At 44.2% G+C, this 21,466-nt stretch overlaps 1 protein-coding gene across 1 annotated transcript in view; it reads left to right on the top strand.

Annotated features, from left to right (window-relative positions):
* c13h12orf43 (chromosome 13 C12orf43 homolog) overlaps window positions 1-8,698 on the top strand; it is a 39,575-nt gene extending 30,877 nt beyond the window's left edge. Inside the window, exon 7 of the transcript XR_013499375.1 lies at window positions 8,600-8,698. The gene's annotated coding sequence lies outside the window, so the exon portion shown is untranslated. The remainder of the gene's footprint in view (window positions 1-8,599) is intronic.
* The last annotated feature ends 12,768 nt before the right edge of the window (window positions 8,699-21,466 follow it).

The following is a 21,466-nucleotide window of genomic DNA, read 5'->3' as shown; positions in this document are numbered from 1 at the left end:
TCTTGTGTTAGAACATAGAACAGTACAGCACAGAACAGGCCCTTCGGCCCACGATGTTGTGCCGAGCTTTATCTGAAACCAAAATCAAGCTATCCCACTCCCTATCATCCTGGTGTGCTCCATGTGCCTATCCAATAACCGCTTAAATGTTCCTAAAGTGTCTGGCTCCACTATCACTGCAGGCACTCCATTCCACACCCCAACCACTCTCTGCGTAAAGAACCTACCTCTGATATCCTTCCTATATCTCCCATATACCTGTCAGGCAGGGAGGAAATGGCCGAGTGAGGGAACCATGGTTCAGAAAAAGGTGGAATGTCTTGTTAAAAGGAAGAGGGAAGCTTATGTAGGGATGAGGAAACAAGGTTCAGATGGCTCGATTGAGGGTTACAAGTTAGCAAGGAATGAGCTGAAAAAGGGGCTTAGGAGAGCTAGGAGGGGACATGAGAAGTCCTTGGTGGGTCGGATCAAGGAAAACCCCAAGGCTTTTTACTCTTATGTGAGGAATAAAAGAATGACCAGGGTGAGGTTAGGGCCGGTCAAGGACAGTGGTGGGAACTTGTGTATGGAGTCAGTAGAGATAGGCGAGGTGATGAATGAATACTTTTCTTCAGTGTTCACCAAGGAGAGGGGCCATGTTTTTGAGGAAGAGAAGGTGTTACAGGCTAATAGGCTGGAGGAAATAGATGTTCGGAGGGAGGATGTACTGGCAGTTTTGAATAAACTGAAGGTCGATAAGTCCCCTGGGCCTGATGAAATATATCCGAGGATTCTTTGGGAGGCAAGGGATGAGATTGCAGAGCCTTTGGCTTTGATCTTTGGGTCCTCGCTGTCCACGGGGATAGTGCCAGAGGACTGGAGAATGGCGAATGTTGTTCCTCTGTTTAAGAAAGGGAATAGAAATGACCCTGGTAATTATAGACCAGTTAGTCTTACTTTGGTGGTTGGTAAATTGATGGAAAAGGTCCTTAGGGATGGGATTTACGACCATTTAGAAAGATGCGGATTAATCCGGGATAGTCAGCACGGATTCGTGAAGGGCAAGTCGTGCCTCACAAATTTGATTGAATTTTTTGAGGAGGTAACTAAGTGTGTTGATGAAGGTAGGGCAGTTGATGTCATATACATGGATTTTAATAAGGCGTTTGATAAGGTCCCCCATGGTCGGCTTATGATGAAAGTGAGGAGGTGTGGGATAGAGGGAAAGTTGGCCGATTGGATGGGTAACTGGCTGTCTGATCGAAGACAGAGGGTGGTGGTGGATGGAAAATTTTCAGACTGGAGGCAGGTTGCTAGCGGAGTGCCACAGGGATCAGTGCTTGGTCCTCTGCTCTTTGTGATTTTTATTAATGACTTAGAGGAGGGGGCTGAAGGGTGGATCAGTAAATTTGCTGATGACACCAAGATTGGTGGAGTAGTGGATGAGGTGGAGGGCTGTTGTAGGCTGCAAAGAGACATAGATAGGATGCAAAGCTGGGCTGAAAAATGGCAAATGGAGTTTAACTCTGATAAATGTGAGGTGATTCATTTTGGTAGGACTAATTTAAATGTGGATTACAGGGTCAAAGGTAGGGTTCTGAAGACTGTGGAGAAACAGAGAGATCTTGGGGTCCATATCCACAGATCTCTGAAGGTTGCCACTCAAGTGGATAGAGCTGTGAAGAAGGCCTATAATGTGTTAGCTTTTATTAACAGGGGGTTGGAGTTTAAGAGCCGTGGGGTTATGCTGCAACTGTACAGGACCTTGGTGAGACCACCAAGAATATTGTGTGCAGTTCTGGTCACCTCACTATAAGAAGGATGTGGAAGCGCTGGAAAGAGTGCAGAGGAGATTTACCAGGATGCTGCCTGGTTTGGAGGGTAGGTCTTATGAGGGAGCTAGGGCTGTTCTCTCTGGAGCGGAGGAGGCTGAGGGGGGACTTAATAGAGGTTTATAAAATGATGAAGGGGATAGATAGAGTGAACGTTCAAAGACTATTTCCTCGGGTGGATGGAGCTATTACAAGGGGGCAAAACTGTAGGGTTCATGGTGGGAGATATAGGAAGGATATCAGAGATAGGTTCTTTACGCAGAGAGTGGTTGGGGTGTGGAATGGACTGCCTGCAGTGATAGTGGAGTCAGACATTTTAGGAACATTTAAGCGGTTATTGGATAGGCACATGGAGCACACCAGGATGATAGGGAGTGGGATAGCTTGATCTTGGTTTCAGATAAAGCTCGGCACAACATCGTGGGCCGCAGGGCCTGTTCTGTGCTGTACTGTTCTATGTTCTATGTTCTTAATGGTGGTATTATCGCTACACTAATAGAACAAAAAAAATTACAGTACAGGAACTGGCCCTTCAGCCTCCAAGCCTGCACTGCCCATGCTGCCTGACTGACTAAAACCCCCTACCCTTCTGGGGACCATATATATCCCTCTATTCCCATTTCTTGAGATGCCCCTTAAAACTCACTTGTACCTGCTTCCACTACCTTCCCCGGCAGTGAGTTCTAGGCACCCACCACCCTCTGTGTAAAAAACTTGCCTTGTACATCTCCTTTAAACCTTGCCCCTCACACCTTAAGCCTATGCCCCCTAGTAATTGACACTTTCACCTGGGAAAAAGCTTCTGATTATCCACTCTGTCCATGCCCCTCATAATTTTGTAGACTTCTATCAGGTCGCCCCTTGATCTCCGTCGTTCCAGTGAGAACAAACCAAGTTTCTCCAAACTCTTCTCATAGCTAATCCCTCCATGCCAGGCAACATCCTGGTAAATCTTTTCTGTACCCTCTCCAAAGCCTCCACACCCTTCTGGTAGTGTGGCGACTAGAACTGAACACTATATTCCAAGCGCGGCCTAACTAACTATTAATCCAGAACCTCAGCTAATGTTCTGGGGACCCAGGTTCGAATCCCACCACGGCAGATGGTGAAGTCCAATCTCCTTGACATTCGTGACATTGCCATCACTGAATCCTCAATTATTAACATTTTCAGGGATTGCCATTGGCCAGAAGCTTATCTGGACCAGCCACATAAATACTGTGGCTACAAGACCAAATCAGAGAGGCTAGGAATTCTGCAGTGAGTAACTCACCTTCTGAATCCCCAAAACCTGTTCATTGTTACCTGTTACAAGTCGGGGATGTGACGCAATACCTTCCATTTGCCTGGATGAATGCAGCTGTAACAGCACTCATGAAACTTGACAGCATGCAGAACAAAGCAGCCCACTTTATTGGCACCACATGCGCCAAGCTAAATGTTCGCTCCCTCCACCACAGGTGCTCCGTGGCAGCAGTGTGTACCATCTACAAAATGCAATGCAGCAACTCACCAAGACTCCTTTGACAGCATATTCCAAACACGTGGGCTGGAGCTCTACCACCTTGCCTGCCACGAAATGGGCACGGGCAAGGGTTTGACAATGGAAATCTCTGTTGATCTCAGGTGGGAATTTCCGGTCCCGCCCGAGTGAGGCCACAAAATCCCACCCATGATCTTTAGCACAGAAGTCGCAGATGCATGGAAACACCACCACCTGCAGTTTCCCTCCAAGCCATTCGCCATCCTGACTTGGAAATAAATTGTTCTTTCACTGGCACTGGGTCAGAAATTTGGAACTCCCTAACAGCACAGTGGATATGCTACACCAGGTAGACTGCAGTCATTCAAGAGGAAGTTCACCACCACCTTCTCAAGGGCAATTAGAGATGGGCAATAAATGCTAGCCTAGCCATCAACACTCACATCTCATGAACGAATAAAAATTACACCTCAAATACTAAATTTCCTGTTAACATCCACCCTTGGCCTTGTCCATCCCTATTCCTGTATGCTCCTCCACCACCTCTGAGAACTCTTTGTTCCTCTTCTTGTACATCTCCCACTTACTTTTCCCCACTAATCTGTTTTCAGCAATCTAGGCCCTAAGCTCTGGAATTTCCTGTACAAGGATAGATGTAAAATATTACCACAACACTTTTCTGAAGAACAGCAGAGGAGTTCTCCATGAAGTCTTGACTAGTATTAATGCCACAGCCAATGTCACTAAAAAGCAGATCAACTGGACATTATTATATTGCTATTTATGAGACCTCAATGTGTGTAAATTGGCTGCCACATTTCCGACATAGAATCATAGACATTGCAACGATGAATACAGCTCATAAGTACTTCATTGCCTGTGAACTTTGCATATCCCAAATTCATGCTTATACAAATACAAGTTGTTGTCCAATGGACTTTTTCTTTGGAGTCAGAGTTGCCTAGAGAAGCAAGGTGATGAAATGCTTCTTTAAATGAGGTGCCTTCTAGAAATGCTTACTTAGAGAAACCTGCAACATGACTTATTAGGTTTTTAACATAACTGATGGTCTGACAAGAAGATTCTACTGTGCTTCCGTTTGCTGCATTTTTGTGGCCCTTGTTCTTTTAATTACTGTTACTTATTTTCATAATGCTCTCGGTGTTTTGTTGGAGAGGCCAGGACCTGTGCATTCTCTTGCACTCAGACCAGTACAAAGGATTCTGGATAATGGGTGTATTGATGTGACAGATAGTGTTGCAGAATTTTCATTTGTTTTGCAACTACAGGGAAAATTGAACACTCCAAGGTCACATGTGTATTAGATTAGATACAACGTTCTGACAGCATACCTTGAAGAGATCCCTCCCCCCATTGCTTTTAAGTTCGGCACAGATTTCCTCAGTGAAATAGTTAAGCTGTCTGAACTAATTCAATTCATTAAAAAAACAATCCCACCAGTTTGGGCTTTGTGGGAATCCCAAAGTGAAAGGACAGATTCATTACCTTTTAATCTTTGACCTGTTGTAGATAGATAACTGTCCATGCTAATGTAGTTTCAGAAATCGATGCACATGGAGGGTCACTCAAACACCATTCTTGATAAAATGAACAGGAACAAGATTTTTCCTGTTTAAATTTCATATTGAATGCTCTCCATTCTGCAGGTGTGAGTGAACGATGCATTAATTCTGTCACTTAGAAGCTGAAATACACAGCAGACCATCAGCAGCGCAACAGAGGAGCTTAACATTTAAGTGTGATGGAATACTTTTCCCTTGCCTGGTGAGTGCAGCTCCATCAACACTCCCAAGAAGTTTGACAATGTCCAGGACAAAGCAATCCTCTTGACTGACATCCATCCACTACCTTAAACATTCACTCCCTTCACCACCAACGCACTGTGGTAGCAATGTGTACCGTCTCCAAGATGCACTGCAGCAACTCACTGAGGCTCCATTAACAGGACATGGCCTCTACCACCTAGAAGGACAAGGGCTGCAGATACATGGGAATACCACCACCTGGAAGTTCCCCTCCAAACCACACACCATTCTGACTTGGAACGATATTGCCATCCCTACGCAGACTGGGTCAAATTCCTTAAAACTCTGGCCCTAATGCCACAGTGCATGTACCTACAACATGTGGACTGCAGCGATCTTTCGATAGCACCTTCAAAACCTATGACCTCACCTAGAAGGACAAGGGCAACAGATTCAGGAAAACACCACCACTTGCAAGTTTCTCCTCCAAACCACTCACCACCCTGAATTGGAAATATGACACTGTTTCTTCATTGTCTCTGGGTCAAAATTCTGGAACTCCCTCCCTAACAGCACTATGGGGGACCAACAACACATGGACTGCAGTGGTTCAAGAAGGCAGCTCACCACCATCTTCTCAAGGGCAATTAGGGATTTTCTAGCCAGTGCCACCCACAACTTGCACAAATAACTTTTAAAAAGGGCAAGTACAGAACTGAGGGCCTAGAAGCTACATTATTTGGGAGCCAATTACAGAATGTAATTACTCGCATGCTGGCAATTCAGTCTAACCTCGGAGCAGAAATACCAAAATCAATTTTCCTTCTTTGGCCTCGTGTGGATTGTTAACCCCAAATTCTGCCTTCAGCTGTTTTAATAAAAGAGGGCTAAACCTTGTCATAGAGAGTGAGAGAATCAATATCAGCTCTACCTAGTATGAGCTATCAGCTATTATAAGCATGTCTATATGTGAAATAACTCCTCAGGGGCCGGGCCGGTCCCTTCACCAGATTCCCTTTATTTACAAACTTACCTCCACTCCTAAGAGCGCCTCAGGTAAAAAGTCAGAATCTGAGTGCAGTAGACCTGACACTCCTCATTATATATACTGGTGAGACTCCCTGATAGGGCGTGCAATCACTACCTCAATCAGGGAGCTCATATTCCAAGAGGCCCACCTCATGGGCATTGTTGAGATCATGACAATATGCACCTTATAAGCTGAAAAAATACTCACCCTGTCTAAGCAAGTTTAAAAAAAAATTGTGCCTGTATTTTTCTTCCCTTCTCTCTGATCATTGTCACAAACAATGATCACGCTCCAAAGTACAATTGATTATTCATCAATTTTGAAGAGCAAACAGTGCCAAATAGGAACATAGGTCTGAGGAACAGAAGTAGGCCATTCGACCCTCTGAGATTCTCCGCCATTTAGTAAGATTATGGGCTTATCTGGTTGTGGTTCAACTCCACTTTCTTGTCCACTCTCTATTGAAAATCTGTCTAACTCATTCTCGAATATATTCAATGGCCCGGCCTCCACTGCTCTCTGGGGGAGAGAATGTCACAGACTAACGACTGTCCGCGAGAAAATCCTCATCTCTGTCTTAGAGTGGCACGGTGGCACAGTGGTTAGCACTGCAGCCTCACAACACCAGGGGAACTGGGTTCGATTCCCGGCTTGAGTCACTGTCTGTGCGGAGTCTGCATGTTCTCCCCGTGTCTGCACGGGTTTCCTCCGGGTGGTCCGGTTTCCTCTCACAGTCTGAAGGATGTGCTGGTTAGGTGGATTGGCTATACTAAATTCTCCCTCAGTGTACCCGAACAGGCGCCGGAGTGTGGCAACTAGGAGATTTTCATAGTAACTTAATTGCAGTGTTAATGTAAGCCTACTTGTGATTAATAAAGAAACTTTAAATGGTAGGCCCCTTATACTTAAACTGTGTCCCCTTGTTCTATTCTCCCCAGCAGGGAAAGCATCCTCCCGGTATCCATCCTATCAAATCCCCTCAGGATCTTATATATTTAAGATCACCTCTCATTCTTCTAAATGCCAGTGGGTGTATGCCAAACCAAGGTCATCTCTCTTTCTTCTAAACTCCAGTGGGTATATGCCCAACCAAGGTCACCTCTCATTCTTCTAAACTCCAGTGGGTATATGCTCAACCTGTTCAACCTTTCTTCATAAGATAGGCCTATCAGCTCAGTATGAGTCAAGTGAATCTATTTTGAACTGCTTCTAATGCAATTACATCCTTTTCAAATAAGACTGTGACGTGCTGTTCTATTGTCGGAGGTTGGAGGGATGGGAGGGGTGGAGTGAGTTGCAGGGTGTGGTTAGGCAGCCCAGTCAAAATCCAGCCCTGTCCTCACCTAACATTCACACTTTCCAACTCAAATACTGAATGCCCTGGCTGGAAACAAGATTAAACCTGGTGCTTTCCTGGTCTGTAACCACATGGGAAGTGCCTTCGCCTTTGGAAGTCTGTATTACTACATTCCCTTTCATGTCTTCCTTCCAGACATAAGCCTTCAGCTTGTTGCATCATGGTTCCATCTAAAGTGAGAAGTCATGGGTCAAACACAGTTGTGGTACAGCAAATATGAGTAACTTTATGCAGACTAATTCTCATGTACACCAATCAGTAGTAATCACCTACCTCTGACAAGAACATAATTGTTAATTATGTCAGTAATTGAAAGGGGATATATTGCAAAAGTTAGCATCTTAGATCCTAACATCTAGTCATAAATATAATAACTATGCAATTGATTTTTTTGTGAAGGTATAGCTGTATTGTCATCGATGGGAAGGAGTTCTTTTACCCATTATTGATAAGAATCTTACTTCAAGCACTGCAGAGTCGGATAACTTAAGCATAACTGCCTCTGGGTGAGACCACTTAAAGCTATCCATGCATCAGTCACACTAATTGCATATTGTAGGTTGCTCATTTGTAATACAAGCTTTATTTATTTAGAAGTGGCATCATTCGAGTAGCAGAGTACATCATGGTGGTTTCTATTGACAGTTATTAAATTGGTGAAAAGTTAGTGAAAGATAATTAACCCAATTTAACCCCTTGTTTTTGCAGTGACCAAGTAAGACCGGCCAGTTCTTCTCATGAGTGAAACTCTGGGTTACAGGGTCAACTTTTTTTTTCTGTATTCTCTCATGGGATGTGGGTGTCACCAACTGGGCCTACATCTATTACCCTTCTCTAATTGCCCTTGAGGGGGCAGTGAAGAGTCATGTGCATCTGGAGTCATATGTAAACCAAACCAGGTAAAAATGGCAGATTTCTTTCCCTATAGGACATTAGTGAACTAGGTGGCTTTTTGCAACAATGGTTTTATAGCCATCATTAGACATTTTTTTTCATTAAATTCAAATTTCACCATTTGCCGTGGTGAAATTTGAACCCAGGTCCCCAGAACATCACCCTTGCTCTACAGGAATACTAGTTTACTGACAGTACTGCTAGGCCACTGCTCCCCTAACTGTAATGCAACTTGCCTTTCTTCTCTGTTCCTCACAGGACTGTACTCCATGTGTTAAGACGTGAATCTTAACAATTAACCAACTAACCGTGAAGAACTACACTGCCAATCTGATCCTGTGATTTACCCACACAGACTCCCAGTAACATCGCAATCATGAGCTGGTCTGTTGGCTGACTACATCCTTTAAGCTGGGGCTACAACAGCCAACCTCAAGCGCAGACTGAAGGTCGTACCTTGGATAATTTTGATCGGTACACCTCAGAGATGGAAGCTTTATTTCTAAACCAATGATAAGGCAAAATGGAGCCAAAACAAAAATGTTAGGACAGCAATATTTCTTGATTCATGAACTTCCAGAACAACACAATTTTTAAAATACTTCATCCTTAGCATTTGAAAAGCTTTGCGGAGTGAATGGTTTGGTGTGGAATGCACCATATTAGGCTAAACACGAATAGACATGAGTATAACTAACACGTGGTTAGGATTTCTAAACATTTTTAATGCAATTTGTTAGATTTGATGTAGACTATGAACGATATGGTAATAACCAAAAACATGAGTAGGTATCTATTATTAAGCTATTTAAAATACCATAGATTTGTATGCATATGTATATATATATATAGTGCATGTGTATAATATATATACGTGACCCCAGCTTTCTGTCACCTTAATTCAACTTAACCAGTGTGGCATTTGAGTATTTACAATTAGGCTCAATTTCCTTGTTAGGGTGAAACTAGAAATAAAAACAAAAACTGTGGAGTGAAACAGAGTTGATGTTTCAGGTTGATGACCTTTTGTTAGAACTGAGGAAAGCTAGAAATGCAATAGAATTTGAGCAAGTGAAAGGGGAAGGGGTGGGGGGCGGGACAAAAGGGAAGGTCTGTGATAGGGTGGAGGGCAGGAGAGGTTAAATGGCAAAATTTGCATGGTACAAATGCCAAGGGAGTGCTAATGGGACAGGAAAAGAAACAAAAGATATGTCCAGGTCAGGTGTGGATGGCTGGATAGCAGCTGTCTGATTGCAAAATGAAGGAATAAAGAAAGAAGTCAGAAACAAAACCAACAATAAAAAAGAAGAAACAAAATGGAGGCAGCTAGAGGTTATTTTTGAATATTTTTGAACTCAATATTGAGTGCAGAGGGCTATAGAGTGTCGAGTCCACTTGGATGAGTTAGGAGGAAATCCCTGGTCTCTTGAGGAGAGGTCAAAATGTTACAAAAAAAACAGATAAGCACAAACAGTAAAGGATATAAGCCAGTTCCAATTGGCTGACCCTTGTATAAACTGACCAAGTAATCAAATTCAGGTAAAATGCCAATATGTGGAGCTTTCTTACATTCAACTTGATTTGTCCCAGAAACATTGTGATGCTTAGTTGTTCATTTGCTTATAATGTATGCAGAAAGATGTCCTTGAAAAGCACAGAAATTGAGGTAATTTCCATTTCTAAGCAATGGACTTTGTTCATTTGTGAACTCCATTGAAACTGTCTAAACTCAATGAATTTCAATATTCGTTAGCGAAACAAAGCTTTTGTGTCATTGCTCCGGACAGATGTGAACCCGTTTTACATAGGTGGGACAATTTTCTTTTGTAACTCATGGGCGCAGAACTGTATTATTGACAGTTTCTTTGTTTCGGCTCATTTCCCCTCTTGGCTGCTAGACTAACCAAGATACCTGCAATTGTGCTCTTCTTTGGTAAGGCAATGGTCTCTTCACTTGCTATTTAGATTGGGAAAAAGAAAAGGTGGTTTCTAAAGAACCCTGTAGAGTCAAAAAGTTGACACTTGGCATCAGTTGCAACACTGCCATTTATTTGTCATTTATTCGAATAAAAACCATAAATTTCAAGGGTTAAAAAGGTGCTGACCAGCACTGTACTCTTTGGAGACAGTAGTGAGACTGTGATCCACCCTATTTCAAATTATTGTTTTTTAACAAATATTTCCGTTAAACTTATTCAAATGGTAGAATCATACAATTATGGAGCACAGATTGAAGCCATTTGGCCTTTCATACCTGTGCCAATTCTTTAATAGAGCTATCTCATTTGTCCCAGTCCCTTGCTCTTTTCTCATAGTCTTAAAAAATTTGAACTGTTTTCTGTTGATTGTTTCTGGAAGAGATTTTAATTGTCTTTGTATCTCAGTGAGTTGGGGAGTTGGTGGTGGGAGTGGGGAAGGGGATGATTTCAGGGGCAGCACGGTAGCACAGTGGTTAGCACTGCTGCTTCATAGCTCCAGGGACCTGGGTTCGAATCCCGGCTCAGGTCATTGTCTGTGTGGAGTTTGCACATTCCCCCTATGTCTGCGTGGGTTTCCTCCGGGTGCTCCGGTTTCCTCCCACAGTCCAAAGATGTGCGGGCTAGGTTGATTGGCCATTCTAAATTGCCCCTTAGTGTCCCCGGATGCATAGGTTAGACAATTAACGGGGTAAATATGTGGGGTTACGGGGACAAGGCCTGGGTGGGATTGTGGTTGGTGCAGACTCGATGGGCCGAATGGCCTCCTTCTGCACTGAAGGATTCTGTGTGCATTGGTTTAGGAGTCCAGTTACCTTTGAACTAATCAAATAGAAGGGTTGAGTTAGAAGGTTATACGTTCAAGTCAGAGAGATGAGCAGAAAATCTAAGATAACTGTTCAGTGCAGTCCTGAGGGGGTGTCGCACCATTGGAGGTGCATTATTTCAGTTGATATGTTAAATCAAAGCCCACTCTGCTCAGTCAGGTGGGTATAAAAGATCACACGATAATATTTTGAACATGAGCAGGGCAGTTTTCCCTGGATCCTGGCCAATATTTATTCCCCACTCAGATTAACTGGTTGTTATGACATTGCTGTTTGAGAGAGCTTGCTGTGTGTAAATTGGTTGCTGTGTTTCCAACATTCGTACCATAGCAACAACACTTCAAAAACACACAAACTGCTGGAAATACTCAACAGGTCCAGCAGCATAAGAGAGAGAAACGGCGTTAACATTTCAGGTAGCAACCTTTCACCAGAGCTGGGGAAAGTTAGGAATGTATTAGCTTTTATGCAGGTAATATGTGGGAAGGTTTGAAAAGGAACTAGAGAAGATCTGTGATAGGGTGGAAGACGGGAGACATTAATTGACAAAGGAGTCAAAGAATATGGTCATGATGCCAACTTCATGGTACAATCTTGCCCGCTTGAATGTAAGATTTTGTTGTTTATTAACATTGATTGGATTATTTCATCCACCAATCCCCACACAAATCTGTTTCGCAATGCATGGTCTATGTGTGCCCAAGTTGCAATTTAATGATTAATTCTTCAGTGCCATAATATACTCGTCAACTGTTTTGCTAATTTTCTGATTCTAAATTTGTAGTGTTCCACTTTCTCCATTTGCTTAGGGTTGAAATGTTCTCCCAACTTATTGAGACTTGTTTTGAATGGCACATCTTTTGCCTTGTTGAGAGCAAGGCTTTTTTAGCTTCCATTCCATTAGCAATGTTGCTTGCTTGCACTCAAGAATTGTCTTATTCAGAGTCTGGACCACCTTCAAATTCTAAAATATCATTAGCCCCCAAAAAGTATGCCTATTCTCTCAATCTAAGAACTGAATGGCTTTCGAGCTCTTTTATATGTTTCCAGTCTTCTGATGTATCCCATGGGTGCAGTTATATTGTCTTGTTTCAAATGCACAATGAACCAGTAAACACTTCACTGTGACTGTCCATAATAGTGACAGAGAAGACAGCCCAGGTCGGAAAAACTCGCCTGAAGCCAGTCTCATCATTGTTTTATCAAATGGACACTAGGATCTGCAGCAGCCCATTGAACTGAGTGTAGCCATACAATGTCAGATGACATTCAGCACAATCCAGTTGAAATCTCCACCATGCTAAGAGATAGATCATTGAGAGCCAGCTAATCTTTTCATCACAGTCCCTACTGCTGTTTGCTGCAATATTGTTGTACACTCATTCCATCTCCTCACCAAAATCTGTTATATTTTGGGAGGCATTTGCAAAGAAAGACAGACAGCAAGATTCAGTTCATGTCTTTAATGGCGTCCAAATGCACTGCACGTGCCCATAACATTTGGATACTTTCTGAAGACTGCTGCCAGCACAGAGGGCATTGAACTGCATGGTTCTCTGAGTATGGGTGTACACCAGATGCATGGCGAGGGAGTGGAACACTTAATAACTATGATATACTTCTGAATTTAGACGCGGTGCCTATAAAGTAATGTGTGCGCAATTAAGGACACTTGCTCCATGGGGAAGCCCACTATCCTGGTAAAACCTTTGTCGATTGTCAGAAAAACCCATCTGGTTCACTAATGTCTTTTAGGGAAGGAAATCTGCTGTCCTTACCTGGTCTGACCAACATGTGATTCCAGAGCCACATCAATGTGGTTGACTCTCAACTACCCTCCAAGGGCAACTAGGGATGGGCAATAAATGCTGGTCAGCCAGCGACGCCCATGTCCCATGAATGAATAAAAAAAATACATGCTCCATCTGCTTCTCTCTGGAAAGAAAGGAGGCAACGTATTTCCCTTCTCTTTTCACACATGTCAACCACCCTCCTTATTCAGCACTGGATGGTGAACTGCGAAATGTTGAAGGTGTCTCCTTCCCCAGCTGGACGGAGCTCAATGTGAAGAAGTTCGTGGTTACGGTCATCTTCACAGTCAGTGGCAGTGCCATCGCCATCCTGGTCCAAAGCTGCACGGCTATTTGCAACAAGTGCCAGATATCAGTGACCATCCCCCTCGTGATATGGAGCTTATAGTTCTCTGTTTCTTGCTGACGTTCAGGGAGAAGAATTTCCCCCTGAAGACCCTGGGTGGATATGGCTTCCTGCTTGGTGCCCATCTCCCCTTCCTCCTTAACCTCCTCTGTGTTGCCTCTGCATATTCTGTCTGAGATAGGTCAAAGGGCATGGTCAATGGTCTAAATGGCCTACTTCTGCTCTTATGGAGGCAATTCTCCCATCCCGACACGCATGTTTTTTGGCGTATCGGGATGGGAGAATTGCATGTCGCCATTTTGCGGGATTCGTGTCTCCCACACCCGGAGAAAAGGCGCAGTTGGGCGGAAAGAGAGATAAGTGATTTAAATTTTCTTTAAATGTATTTTAAATGTCATTATCGGGCCTAGCACGGAATTCTCCGAGTCCGATAGCATCTCCCAGACCGCCAGGAGTATTTCACTCCAGTGGGGTTTAGAGTAGCTCCTCACGTTTGGGGAACTAGCGGGAGACCCCGCTGGAGTGAAGGGGGAGGAAATCGGGTCCCCAGGGGGTTGGGTGGTGGGGGGGGGGGAGGGTGATGCCCCCTGGGTATGGGCAACCTGGTGTGCCAGTCTGTGCTCCCTGGCACTGTCCAAGGGGCAAAGTGCCTATGCCCATGGGGCATCTTGGCACTGCCCACTGGGCATCAGGCAGCGCTGAGGGGGGTGGGGCCAAGGGGGCAGGGTCAGGGGCGGGGCCAAGGAGCAGGGCCTATTGTGGATGGGGCCTAGAGGGCGATTGGTGGGGTGTCCCGCTGCCACCCTGCATGGGGATCAGTTGGGGCTGGAGGGAGGCCACGATCAGGGCAGGCTGGGGAGGTGTTAGTCTGCTGAGGGTGTCTGCCTCCTGGGGGATGGTCTGCTGGGAGGGTGGGGGGGGCTCAGCGGATGTGGTCTGCTGGAGTTGGTGGGTGGGAGGGGATCGCCATTGCTGGGGGGCTGGACTGGACATCGGTGCACTCTGGGATGGGGGGAATGCTTGGGGGAGGGGCCCTGGGAGGGGCTAGGGGGGCACCACTCCGAGGGTCCCGGGCTGGCCAGTGATCGCATGTGCAGAGGCCCGGAACTATCAGGCTCTGGCGTGAATAGGCCCCATCCTCGAGCATTTAATGATATTCATGATTGTGACCTCTGTGTTGCACAGAGTGTGGGAGATTCGAGTCTGAAGTTGAACTGAAAAAACAGTCAGGATTTAGACCAGTTTTCTTGCCAATTCAGCACTTTTGGGAGAATTGCCCCCCCAATGTCTCATGGTCTTATTGCTAAACAAGTGCAAAGGACAAGCCAGCCTTGTATCTCCTGAACTCTGTGACTTTGGTATCTAATCTTATGTGAAGCAAAAACCGTCAGCTTAATATTGATGTGATGATCAACCAGGCATCACTTTCAGTGAGCACTGATTACTGCTGTTCGAGCGATGGCTGTAAATTCCTTTCTAAGACTCTTGCTTTTGATAAACTGCCTGTGTGCCAGATTGATGTGTGATGTGACCAATGTGCACCACATTAAAGATGCTTTTTATTACCTTTGATTGAAATAAGGAGACAGGGCTTGTTGCTGGAAATTGCTTCCCTTAATAACTCCTTTGCCATGGTTCCCTGCTGGAAATGTTCCTCCTAAACTGCGAGCTCCAAAGTGAACTGGCTTTCACACACAAGGGGGAACTTTTGTTTCAAGACCCTGTTAAAAGTGCACTTTTTAAAAATATGGTCCGGGAGTCTCCCAAAAAAATCCTAAGTCCCCAATTTGCGTGAAAACTGGAGTAACTCCTGCTGCTTTTTTTAGCGGGATTTTCAGATTGAATCTCCCACAGTCTGAGCACTGCAGAGTGCCTCAGCGGGATTCCCTCTGAATACCAGGGGGCGGGACTTATCCCTGCCCGAGAGGCCGGCAGTATAACGCTGAGTGGGCCACTGCACATACGCCGATCTGTCAGCACCGAGGGCCTGCACTGCCGGCCTCCAGATTGCTGGCCAGCCCGATTGTTGGCCAGTACAGCAACCCCCCATCGCTGGCTTTCCGACCCCCACCACCCCTGATCGATGGCCTCCCGGGACGCTCCCGGCCAGCCCTGATGTGCCCCCCTCCCCCCACCATTCCTCCCCCCCAGCAGCCCCGACGGGGGCCAGACTGGCACTGCCCAGAGGGCACCTCCCCTGACCCCTGATCTCCTGGGGGGGCCTCCAAGGCCTCTTTTCCTTCCAGCGGGGTCAGACTGCCAGCTCCCTGTTCGTGGGGAGCACTCTGATGGAATGAACCACTCCTGGCGGTGGGGGAGACACTAGCGGGCCCGTAGACTTCAGTCCCGGGCAAGCTAATCAGAAGCATATTGGAATTTACATATTGAAATCGGCTCCAGGTCGGTTTCCGACACGGAGCTGATGACGCTCAAAATCTTTGCCCCGGAGATGCATGGAGGCCATGGCGCCCAGAGGAGAGCCCGCAAAACAGCCTTTGCTGATGTCTCCCGGCCCGGGCTGGGAGAATCGCCCCCATGGTTGCAGTCAACAATTCCTTGATTGCAACATGAATGTCATGTCCTTCTGTTGGTTACACAGAACCGTAGTCGTTTTATCTGGACATCAATGCTCACTTAAAGCCAAGGTTAAAATAAATTATAGTATCAGACATGCGATGAAAGTATCCCAACTTTAACTAATTGTAAGTATGGTAAAGTGTCTTGCTATTAACTTTGATGCAACAAGTTTTAAGTGTGCATCTATGATTGTGCTCTCAGTCATAGATGGTCGATTAAACAAACAGCCCATGGGCCCATAAGGTCTTTAAAGTTGTTCTTTTTCACATGAGCCACCTAATCAAATATCTCCCTCCCGCTTACTCCTCATATCCTTTAATACTGCATCTCTCTCAAATTTTTTTTTGTATTCATTCATGGACATGGACACAGCTGCTGGCTGACCAGCATTTATTGCCCTTCCCTAATTGCCCTTGGAGGGCAGCTGAGAGTCAAACACATTGCTCTGGCCCCTGGAGTCACATGTAGGCTAGACCAGGTAAGGACGGCAGATTTCCTTCCCTAAAGGACATTAGTGAACCAGATGGGTTGTTCCGACGCTCGACAATGGTCATCAGTAGATTCTTAATTCCAGATTTTTAAAAAATTGAATTCAAATTCCACCATCTGCAATGGTAGGATTTGAACCTGGGTCCCCAGAACATTAGCTGAGTTTCTGGGTTAATAGTCTATCGATAATACCACTAGGCCATCACCTCCCCTTAATAACTATCTAATTCCTTTTTAAAAATGCATTATGAACTATTATTTTTAATAAGAAATTATAAACTCTGTTTTAATTCAAATATTTGGCAGAACATTCCCCATTCAATCTGTTCTCGGTGTAAAAATCTTTTCTATCTTTTAATTCCTTTTATGATTTTTTTAAATGTCTTCTTATTACTGTGTTGCCAACCAGTAGGAACAATATGTCAGTGTAGTGTAGCCTAGTGCCTGACTGCCATCCACTGGGTCTCCACATTGAAATGTTGTGTGAAGACACCTGATAACAAAGAAAAAAGATGCTAAATTTATGTAGCACCTTGTGGCATAGTGGGTAGCATCGCTGCTTCTAAGTCAGAAGCTCTGTGTTCAAGACTCACCCCAGGACTGATGATCAAGGAAGGTGCATTCATAAAACAGTCATAGAATCTCTACAGTGAAGGAGGCTATTCAGCCCATCAAGTCTGCACTGACCACAATCCGACCCAGGCCCTATTCCTGTAACCCCATATATTTACCCTGTTAATCCCCTGACACTAGGGTTAATTTAGCATAGCCAATCAACCTAACCTGCACATCTTTGGACTATGGAAGGAAATCGGAACACCCGGAGGAAACCCATGCAGACCTAGGGAGAATGTGCAAACTCCACATAGATGGTGACCCAAGGCCAGAATCAAACCCGGGTCCCTGGTGCTGTGAGGCAGCAGTGCCAACCACTGCGCCACTGTGCCGCCTCAAACAGTTTGAGCATCAACCTGCAAAATCCTTCCAAATAACCAACGGCTGGTGGTAAGAGCGAGACTCCTGGTCAGCCATACTTGATGTGGAGTGGCACCTTGCAAGATATAAGCCCCTGGTGACAGACTAGTGACCTGTTCTGGGATTAACCTAGCTATAGGAATAGATGAAAGTCTGCCTTAGTGCACCACTAGATGTGGGGAGAGAATTGGAATTTCGTGACCTTAGGACGTCTCAAAACATGTTTGTACCAATGATGGACTTTTTTGTAATGTAGGAACCGCTCAGCGAAGTTCCACAAGTTACAGTGTGAAAGCTGGATCATCTGTTTTGAATGATGTTGATTGAGGGATAAATATTGGCCAGGCCACTGGGACAATTCCATTGCTTGTCTTCATAACAATGCGACATCATCTTTCGCGTGCCTTGGTTTAATATTTCATTCAAAAGACAGTGCCATACTGAAGCAACAGCCTAAATTATGTGTTCATGACTTTGGTGAGGGGTTTAAACCCACATCTTCCACATCAGAAATAAGAGTGCTACCACTAAGCCATGGTTTAAACCTTATATGTGCTCGCATACCGAAGAATGTGTGAGGTATTGTAGAGCGCACAGTACCTCTGGAACCACACCTAAGAGTGGGTTGGTGATTTTAGGGAAGCACATAGAACATGCTGCATAGCAGGAGGCCATTCTGCCCAAGCAGTTCCACACTGGCACACGAGTTATGTTCTAAACTGAATCCAGGAACATACGGGGTAGGTGTACAGCGAATAGTCAGCATGGAGAATGTTGGTTGTGCAGTGTAGTGAGTGTTATGATCGAGACCACAACATATTTTAGAATCCGAAAACTCAGGTATGTACTGAAAGAATGAAACAACAGTTTAAAACAAAATAATTTTGTCACATCAAAATCAAAGGACATGAATACTAAGAACTACACTCTACCTTAAATAGTCAAGTTCTGTTAAAGCCATCAAAAGTACAAAGAATACAGTTACTCAGGCTCTAAATTGAACTTCTCAAGTCAAATTTCATTCGACAACCATTTGACTTGTACCCCAAAAAAACCAAGTCAGATACTTATCAAAAATTGGAAGGTTAACCACCTGATCTGAGAACTGCTGCGAAGATTTGCCTCAGGGCTGAGATTTCCTGGGACTTCCACTTAATTCCAGGAAGAATTTCCTCCAACCATCCCACAGTTGTAGACTCCCCATTCAACACAGATGTTGCTAATGTCTTAAGCATAGCCACCTTGGGTTGGAATTCTCTTGGTTCTAATGCTCTTTATCTTAGAGTCTTATATCTAGCACTGTGTGCGTGTCTCTCTCTCTCCTTCTCTTTCTCTCTCTTTTCAGTTTGGCTATTCCAGAAGTCCAAATCATTGTTAGTTGAGGCTTCAGTTAACAAGATTTTTTAAAACTCCTTTAGCCAGCACACAGAATTTCTACTGATTCCTGCCTGAAAGAGATGTTCTTTGCTTATTCTGAACTAAAACTAAACTGCTTAAACATGGAACTACAGCCAGGGACCTAATCACCCCGATGCAAAATAACAGTGGATATAATTACCACCGATGTGTCATCACACCATTGAACTGTATTCAGACACTATTTATAAATAATACTATAACACTGTTCTGGAGTGTCGGATTTTTTGCACCTGCTGCCCGTAGCACCTGGCCTGTGTGGGACAAAGAAATCAGTTATGTTATTAGAACCAGCCAGTGCTGTAAGGGGTTAATGATACCTTTGTGTTCTTTCATCAGATGTCCTGCCCCCTCTGAAAATGGAACATTCTGACTGGCATATTGTACATAGATTTATCTTTTCTAGTTCGTCATAGTTATGGAAAATCCTTTTGAAGATGATTGTTAAGACAGTAATTATGCTTTCTTTGACAATGCCAATTTTCACTTACACTGAATGCCGAATTTTGCATGAGCTCTCCGTCATACCCCATTCAGTCAGCATCGTAACTATGGCAATGACTATAATGCTGTACCATCTATGTCATAGTTTATGGTAATAATAATAGAAATGTTCTGGATATTTCTCTCCAAAGCATTTATTAGTATTACTTAGCAGACAGCAAGGCAACTTACGCTACATTCTCTGTACTGTACCTCACTTCAGCATGAGACATAGTCCAACATGAGAAATTAAAAGCTCAGGTATTTGAGGCTGAGTTGCATGAACCAGGGACTCTTTTGGGACATTGCTTATCTGGGACACAGCACCTCGTGTGGTCACTGCCCCAGAGAACACTTTAGTTTATACTCCATTTGAAAGCCCCCCCACATATCCTTTATCTAACCCTACCAGCATCACCCCTTCCCCCTCAAATGCTTATCCACTCACTCCTGAACTTTGTCTATATCATTCTCTTTAACCACTCACTGTGGCAGTGAGTTCCACATTCTCATCGTTCTCTGGGCAAAGATGTTTCTCCCGAGTTTGATTTCTGGCTCACTATCTTCATTGCCTCCAGCTTTGCTCTCCAAATGAAAGCACTCTTTCTATGGCTACTCTCCCAATGCCTTCTATCATTTAAAAGTCACCTCTCAGCAATCCATTTTCAAGAGAGAAGAAAGTCTTTTTCATTCGCTCCTGAAAGTTATAACCACACATTTCTAACAAGAGTTTTTTAAAAAAATGATGAATTAGAACAGAAATTAGTTCTGATCACATTTCCTATCAGAAGTTTAGATTTAAATCATAGAGTATTTGGAGCCAGAGTATTAACAGAAGTGTTAGTGTATGAAAGAAGGCGAAGATCAGGGAATTAAATTTCTTTCTCTCTAAGTTGCACATACCTCAGCTCCAAATTTAAATGAGCCATAACTACAGCACCTGTTAATGTTTTATTTCTGATCTCGCACGCTTATGACTTCTAACCCTGAGAGAGACTGCTCCTGTCATTGCCTCATGCCCCCCAAGGTCCCTGAGTGGAAACTTCCAAATCTCTTTCTCTCAGACCTACAACAGCTGTCAAGAGCGAGGAGACCCCTCTCCTGCCTGTCAGCATTGGATTTGAACCAGGGTCGGACAAGTGATTCAAGCACACCATCAATCAGTCCTCCCTAAGCCCTGCAATTCTCAGTGACACAGCAGCCTGCGAGATAATTTCAACAATTAGCGTTCAACTTTTAGCATTCGCTGATCGCAAGGACGAAGGTAGAATTGAATAAGCTTTCCCCCATGAAGATTTCCCTGAAATATTTTCCCCTCCCTTCTCAAGGTAATCCATGATTGCGGAGATACAGTTTTATGTGTACTGGTTATTTTTCCAGTGTCTTGCCAAAGTGACCATACTTCTAGTAGGATAAAAACCAGCACTGCCTGACATCTGTCTTCAGCTGGGGCACTGAGGCCAATTATAGTACATCACTTGGTGATCCAGCTGGGACCAGCTGTTCACCCGATGAAATTGTTCAGTCATCAGGAGACTCACAGCAAGTCTGAATTTCAAAGGGTTCTTGGTTTCTGGAATGTTAATTTTTGTAATTGTACCCACTAATATATTCTGGCTATTTTAACACCAATAGGTTAGGTTCCTGTCTGTACTATTTGGACATATTTACAGCAACACCCCCGTCTATGAACCTTTAATACAGACATTAATCTTTCTAAAGGTTCAGTGACTGTGTTTAAATAGCACAGACAGAACCTGTGTTAATCAGTGTGCTAACAGTGCACACACACAAAATTAAAATCACAGAAATTCAACAGCGGTGAAAGAGTTATCAAGAAGCCTTCATAACACTCCAAGAGAGGGGCAGTGAGTTATCTTCTGACATTGTTATCTTCGATCTCACTGTCAACTGCACAATTTTTACGCTCTTCAAATCAAGTGAGGTTAGCAATTGGAAATAGAACCTTTTTCGTGTGCCCAGTATTATTACCAGACTTTCCCATGGATTAGGTGGTGAATCATATTCTCTCTCTTTTATCCCAACAACATACTGCCACCTCAGTCTTGAAAGAGCATCCTTTACTATGTGCTTTTCCAAACCTTTCGAGCTGCAGAAGCCCTAGTGACCTCCCAATTGCATCAGGAAACCCCAAGCACTCTCATAATCCCGACACCCCTTTTTTAGCCACGAGATAGATGCAAACACAGATATCAAATGTAAAA

The sequence above is a fragment of the Mustelus asterias genome, chromosome 13, assembly GCF_964213995.1.
Source record: "Mustelus asterias chromosome 13, sMusAst1.hap1.1, whole genome shotgun sequence".
Taxonomy (NCBI): Eukaryota; Metazoa; Chordata; class Chondrichthyes; order Carcharhiniformes; family Triakidae; genus Mustelus; species Mustelus asterias.
Note: the sequence above shows the minus strand (reverse complement) of the source record. Positions and strands in the feature narration are given on the sequence as shown.